This window comes from Colobus angolensis, unplaced genomic scaffold (genome assembly GCF_000951035.1).
Source record: "Colobus angolensis palliatus isolate OR3802 unplaced genomic scaffold, Cang.pa_1.0 Scaffold5, whole genome shotgun sequence".
Lineage (NCBI taxonomy): Eukaryota > Metazoa > Chordata > Mammalia > Primates > Cercopithecidae > Colobus > Colobus angolensis.
This window is the reverse complement of record NW_012118487.1, coordinates 19,306,271-19,312,270: the sequence shown is the minus strand read 5'-3', so window position 1 is coordinate 19,312,270 and position 6,000 is coordinate 19,306,271. Positions and strand designations below refer to the sequence as shown.

The following is a 6,000-nucleotide window of genomic DNA, read 5'->3' as shown; positions in this document are numbered from 1 at the left end:
CAGGACTAACTTTCCAGGCATGTGAGTGAGCTGCCTTGGAAGCAGATTTTCCAGCCCCAGCCATGCTTCCACCTGAAAGAAGCTGGGGCAACATCTCCAGTACAATCTCATGATACCCTGATCTGGAATTACCCAGCTAAGACTAATGGATTCTTGACACATAGAAACTGTGAAATAACAAATATGTATTAAGACATTAATTTTTGCAGTAATTTGTTATGAAGCAGTAGGTAAGTTATACATGATTTTGGAGGTGGAGGAGGTCTGTTTGTGTGATCTATAAGAGGAACGGAGATGAAGATTCATAGAGAAAAGCAGGTCCAAAACCAATATGCCAAGGTATAGAATAGACAAATGGGTGCCGAGTCACCAGAATAATGGCAGGGTGTGGAGTGAAGAAGAGAACCAACAGCCCAACTAGATCCAAAGTCTTAATTTTAAAAAGTGGGATGGAGGATGGTTGATGCAAATGTAAGTGCTTCAAAAGAACAGGAATTTCTATAAGAAGAATTAATCATTTGAAAACTGAACTGGAGCCCCGTGAAGGAGCCACAGACCACCTTTCCCAACGTTGGTGCACACAGAAACGGGCTCTGGTGGGAAATATGAAAGTGCATGAGAAATGATACTACTGTCCATACACTAATCTCATCCTTAATATCAATTGGACCTTGCTATACTAACTTAAGAGTGTTGGCCGGGCACGGTGGCTCAAGCCTGTAATCCCAGCACTTTGGGAGGCCAAGACGGGCGGATCACGAGGTCAAGAGATCGAGACCATCCTGGCTAACCCAGTGAAACCCCGTCTCTACTAAAAAATACAAAAAACTAGCCAGGCGAGGTGGCGGGCGCCTGTAGTCCCAGCTACTCGGGAGGCTGAGGCAGGAGAATGGCGTGAACCCGGGAGGCGGAGCTTACAGTGAGCCGAGATCCGGCCACTGCACTCCAGCCTGGGCGACAGAGCGAGACTCCGTCTCAAAAAAAAAAAAAAAAAAGAGTGTTGGTCAACTTTCTCAATTTTTTTTTTATGCCACTTTTCTAAGGAAAAGAACTTCTGTTTCTCAAATTCTTCAAAGATTTTTAAAACAAGCTGGGTTTGCTGCACTGTTTACAATACATACACAAAAAGGTCACATTTCTCTGTCCTTTTGACTAAAATCATACCTGGCTTTGAAGCCTCTCTCAGGACCACAAGCGGTTTTTTTTTTTCTTTTTTCTTCTTATGGCTTCATCACTTCGTTGGTGTTGTACCAGGATTTAGGAACCAAGCAATTCAAAGAAATGTGGGAGAGGCCTCCCTCATCTGGTCAGGAGTCCAACATGACTGCCTCTGGAATTCACCATGAGACTCACAGTTCACCAGAAGGCAGAGGCAAAAATCAGAGTTGCCAACTAAAATTATTTCCAAAGACAGGTTCACTGCTTCCAATTCCCAAGCCTTTCTGAGACTCCATGGGGTGAATCACTTGCTTCTTTTCTGCATCTCCTCCTGCAGGCATTGAAGTTTTGTAATTTAGTTACATGCATACTTACATTTATCTCTTTCCAATAGTTTTGTTCACTTCTGATATCTTCTATTGTCTTCCCTCCCAATTTCTGCCCTTTTCAGTTTTTTACAATTATCTTGTGGCTTTAGGAAAAAGCAGATATAAACATGTGTTTAATCAGGCTATGGTTTGAAGGTTTTTGTCCCCTTTAAAATTTATGTTAATTACTAATCCCCTATACAACAGCGCCAGGAGGTGTAACCTTTAGAAGGTGATTCTGGAGGACTCCTCATGAATGGGATTTGATGCCCTTAGGGCTTGATGGAGGAAGTTTGACCCCCTCTTGCCCTTCCACCTTCTGCCATGTGAGGACACAGTGCTCAAGGCATGACTGTGGAAGCAGAGACGGGAACTTCACCAGACAATAAACCTGCTGGCACCTTGATCTTAGACTTCCCAGCCTCCAGAGCTACGAGAAATAAATTTCTGCTCTTTGTAAATTACCCAGTCTGTGGCATTTTGTTGTAATGGCACAAACTAAGACAATCAACGAGACTTGTATTTCTCTCATAAGCATAAATTTTTATAATCGCTTCTTAATTAATATAATAGATGAAATGACCCACAGAAGTATCCAGTTCTAGAAAGAACCATTTATAAAGGACCAGGTTTGCCTATAAAGAAAATACAATACAATTTCCTATAAAGAAAATACTTCACAAGGTTTCTACCATCAGAAAAAAAAATATCTTTAGATACTAAACTAAATCAAATGTGATGGTGTTATCCAGACAAAGGAAGACTCAGCACTCCATTTCCAAGGTAACTGGGAGCTTCTGTGTTGCTCTTTTTGCCCCCTTGTATTTGACTCTGCTATCTGACCTTTAAACTGAAAAGCTTTCTATTCTTGCTGTGTTTGTTATTTGAAAGATCAAAATATTAAACTCTTGCTATCTCTATTTGTCATTTGAAAGATCAAAATATTAAATGATTGTGAAACATTTTTTGCAACCGTAAGAGGGTTGATACTTTTCCTGAATATTATTCATTCAACATTTATTTATTTCTTTGACGAATATTTACTAGATGCTCATGATGTCCTAGGCATTGAGCTACGAACTCAATGTTGCAACATGGATAAGACCAGTCCCTGTGTGTTCACACTTATTTAATACTATTATAGACAAGGCTTTTAATACATACCATAGTTGTGTATCAATTTTTAATTAGCAATATGAAGTAAGAGAACAATGGGACTTTCCACTCAATTTGCCAGGTGGCTAAATTTTCAGTTACTGAATTTACTATTTTAGGATAATCTAGCACATGACCAAAATTTAAATGCACAGAGCAGAAGATCACACTAAGAAGAGCTTCCATTTGGATTATCACTTTTTCTACTTGGAGTCACATACTGTACTTTAAATTGATTAAGAACATGTTAACGGGGCAGGTGGTGATTTCCAGCTACAAGTCCAAAGTACAGAAGAATGTGTTTAAATCCTATGTTTATCAGATCCATAAATATCGTTCCTTCTATGTTAAGTGGTTTTATTTCTAAGAACCCAGCCCTCAGTCCTGGGGGTGCTTCCCAGCCTGCTGCTGGAATTCCTGATCATGGCACTCTGCTGAAACATGAGCTCAGTTACCAAATATAGCTGAGTGGAGTAAGAGGACAGATGAGAGTCTGAGGCCACAGTTGCCTCAGAGTGACTACGGACCAGGCAGTCTTTAATGAATAGGCAAGGCCACAACCTCCATTCTCCCAGAAAAGAAGAAATACTCATCTGAAATTCATCACCTCTCTGGAGTCTTCAAACTGACCAAGCACTGAAAAGGTCTGTAAGGTGTATCTTAATATACTAACTAGTAGGGCAACATTTTAAGAACTTAAAAAACTAAAAATATAAAAGTTTTTCTGAAAACATGATATATTTAGAAGATATCTTAATTATTCTTTTGCTTGGAGAGGAAAAGTAATGAGAATGTTATGGTTTTGCCAAAAACACATAATACATAAGATTTGCCTGCCCACTTTATCTCTGCCTTTGCTGTCAGAGAATTATACTTTCTGTTATAAGCTTAAGCATGCTAAGTTGGTGCTATCAATTCCAAAAGGATTTAATGTATTTATGGAGCCAGCTTTTGTCAAGATTGTGTACGTGTTATGTTTTACAGAAAAGGAAAATGCAGTTTACTAGACCCTCACCCATATTTAAGCTAAATACATAATGATGGCTTAAAGTGATAGACTTTAGATTTTAGTCCATTATAAATTGTTAATTACACTTTCAAAAGATTCTAAAAGTAACTCACTGGACATAATGAGTTGGGATAGTAACATTAGGTATTTTAAATTATATTCATGCATAAAATTTACATACTTTTAATAAGATAATGCTTACTAAGGGAAACCGCAGTGCAGTCTCTGGAGTCCAGTCCAATTTAAACATTACAGTATAATTTTTATCATGTTGCTTTAAGTTGCACATGAAATTGTCTTGAATTCAATACAGGAGGTTGACATAAAATGATTTCAGGCTCATATTACTTATTAACATTTGCTAAAAATACTAATTGCCTTCTAGTATGAATAATGTGGTGACATATAAAGCCCATTTCTTGGCAATATAAAACTATTCAAAATCTATTCAGTCACATATATGCAGAAATTAAATCCTCATTGCATGATAAAGATGCCTTCCAATCTTTTTTTCTCACAGAAAGAACTTGAATACTCACTTCAATTATTCAGATTTTAAAAATCAAAGTCTTTTTGACAAGTTATAGCTAACAGTAGAGAAGGCCAGTGAGGTTTATCTGGCCACTAACTGCCCTGTAAATACATGATTACACATTCCTAGAATACAAATTAGTCCTCTGGCATCCTAGAATCTGGTATGGATTAGGGTCTGTATCCCAGGGGTTCTGTGTCAGCTCTTCCTCTGGGTTTCTGTGTTATTACTAGAGTTGAATATTAAAACTGGCCTTATAGCATATTTCACAATAGAACGAGGATCTGGATTGCACTAGACAAGTACCATAACTTTGACCTCCTTACACCTCATTTTTTTTTAAAAAGTAGACGGCGCTCATTATTCAGGTTTAAAAATAAATCTGACAAGTTCTTTAAGAGATACCAAGTGAAATCTGCAAGGCCCATACAAGAGCTCCACTTCTTAAACAATATGTGTGTGGAGGCTGTCAAAGGGTATTGCAATGACTGAGCTCCAGTTAGAAATTCAGGCCATCTAGAGTTAACGACTGTGTCCTGGTGAAATTACAGCAAAGAAAACAAAGATTGAACAAAACATCTTCAACTGAAATTTCTAACTGTTAAATCATATTAGAGAATAGAGAAGCAAATTTGGTAAACAGGTTTTGAATTTAAGTGAGAAGAATAAAGCCCTGAATTGGATAATGGTAGTGGAAATGGATAATTCAGAAGTAAAATCTAAATATTTGCAATGGACTCAGTATGGTGAATAAAGTTGATAAGATGAAGAGGATATGGGATAACTTCAAAAACTCTGTAAACTATCTTATTTGGCTGTTTTGGCATTAAATGAGCTATTAGATTATGTCCTTGAAATTGAGATTAAATATGCTGTTTAAAGAGATATTTAAAACTGTAGGATAAATATATCTTCCTGCAATGATAATTTATTTAATAATTAGAAAGGAAAATAATCCATGTGTATTTATTAATAAATTATAAAATTGCAGTACATTTTCTGCATCAAATATAAAATTTCATAAATTTTTCATGTTTGACTTTCGCCCTAAAGGACCCTTTGTAGCAAGAGGGAGACAGGGAAGAAGGAAGGGAGAAGGGATGGGAGGGAGGGAAGGAGGGAGACAGGGAAGAAGGAAGGAGGGATGGAGGGAGTTGATTTAGTCTAGGGGTTGCCTATGATTCTGAAGCACGAAAATAAAGTGTTAAAGATTTTCTAACTTTGTTTTTCATAGTTTAGGTTTTATTAAGATATTTCAATATCAAATCTTTGTATCAATAGTTTGCATTACTTTTTTAGCAATTGCTTAAATATGAAAATAAATAAAACTGCTAAACCTAAAATTAAAAATCACTTATAACTTTTTTTAAAAAATTACAAAGTAAGCAACAAAAGATCCCCCTAAATGTCCCACCTTTCAACTCTTACCCCTGCCTAAATCTCCCCACAGAGGTAGTCAGTGCTGATTGTTGGTGTATGTTATTCCAACCATTTTCATATATTTATTCCTTTCTACATATACATTTTTAAATGACTGTGGGAATTTAGCTATTCCATTCCGACTCTCTAAAGAATCTGCTGAATGTGGTACATGGTATTAAGTGATCCTTACTGTCTGTCAGAGTTTTTCTAACATAGAACTTTTTCTTTCAAAATTGTAGCAGTTCTTCATCGACTCTGAAAGTATTTCAGAAACAGACTTCAAAAGATTTCCCCTTATCTAAATTCTTAAAGTAATTTCCTATAATATCCCCAAGAAGAAAAGAAAACTGCAGTTA

At 36.8% G+C, this 6,000-nt stretch overlaps 1 protein-coding gene across 3 annotated transcripts in view; it reads left to right on the top strand.

The window, feature by feature from the left end:
* The first annotated feature begins 3,196 nt into the window (after positions 1-3,196).
* PALLD (palladin, cytoskeletal associated protein) overlaps positions 3,197-6,000 on the top strand; it is a 436,126-nt gene continuing 433,322 nt past the window's right edge. For 2 of the 3 annotated variants that reach the window (XM_011959641.1, XM_011959640.1), the window contains exon 1: positions 3,197-3,325. The gene's annotated coding sequence lies outside the window, so the exon portion shown is untranslated. The remainder of the gene's footprint in view (positions 3,326-6,000) is intronic. The other variant, XM_011959639.1, reaches the window with a different exon arrangement.